Raw genomic sequence first — 1,328 nt, forward strand, 5'->3', positions numbered from 1 at the left:
TGATTATTTACATGGAGTCTGGTGGAGATATGCTGCTCTATACACGCTAAAAGTAGTGATTATTTACATGGAGACATTGACCTTGGACGGCAGTAGGTTGACCTCTACGATGTGGAGTCCTCCCATTCGGGCAACGGCGATTCCTACAATCTTCTCTAACAGGAAGACTAGACCCGGAACCAGGAACCACTTCCAGAAGTTGGCACAGTGGACCACCAGCAGAGCCCAGACCAGCACGTAGGACAGGTGAGACCAGTAAAACACCTGCAGGACAAACAACACACGTAGGACAGGTGAGACCAGTAAAACACCTGCAGGACAAAAAACACACGTAGGACAGGTGAGACCAGTAAAACACATCTGAAAAGGCCAGTCCCCGTAACATATCTTAAAGGAACAGTTTCCCTAACATGTCTTTAAGGGACAGTCCTCCTCACATGTCTTCTTCACCTCGAAGTGTCCACTGCTGCGGACGAAGGTGCTGGAGCAGAGGACCATGAGGAGGACGACCAGCTGCAGGACGACGCCGGTGAGGGACGCCGTCCCCTTCACCCAGCCTATGCCGGGACGCGTGGTCAGCAGGTACTCCCAGAGACGGAAGGTGCTGGACTTGGACAGCTGCACTGGAACACACACACACACACACACACACACACACACACACACACACACACACACACAGAAACACATGTGGAATAACGAGCGGTAACTTCTGACAGAATGGACCCCTGGAGGACAGGTTGATGATTTGAGTCAACCTTGACAACGTTGAGTTTGTACCGAAGTTGAAGACGTGCGCGGTGGTGTGCACCAGCGTGAAGCAGAGGACGGCGTAGCCCACGATCTGGTGCAGGAGGATGTTCTGGTCCAGAGGAAACACCCGCACCACCCACGTCGCCCGCAACCACGTCAGGAAGCGCCGCAGCATCAGCACCTGCAGAGACAGACAGAGACACGTCACCACGGAAACATTTAGAGAGGAGCGCTCCAAATATCTTTGGGGGGGCCAGGTTGACTTATTTTGGCATTTATTATTTTTAACACTTTTCTCAAGATTTTTGACGGGTATTTTTTGACATATTTTTAGATTTTTGACTTTTTTTGCTGAAATAAGGCTTTTGAGAAATGGGTCCAATATGTCCGTACAGACAGGAAGTTACTCAGTGGTCGGGTCGTACCATGATTAAGGTGCAGTGTGACTCAGTGGGCGGGTCGTACCATGATTAAGGTGCAGTGTTACTCAGTGGTCAGGTCGTACCATGATGAAGGTGCAGTGTTACTCAGTGGGCGGGTCGTACCATGATTAAGGTGCAGTGTTACTCAGTGGG

The sequence above is a fragment of the Etheostoma cragini genome, chromosome 8, assembly GCF_013103735.1.
Source record: "Etheostoma cragini isolate CJK2018 chromosome 8, CSU_Ecrag_1.0, whole genome shotgun sequence".
NCBI lineage: Eukaryota > Metazoa > Chordata > Actinopteri > Perciformes > Percidae > Etheostoma > Etheostoma cragini.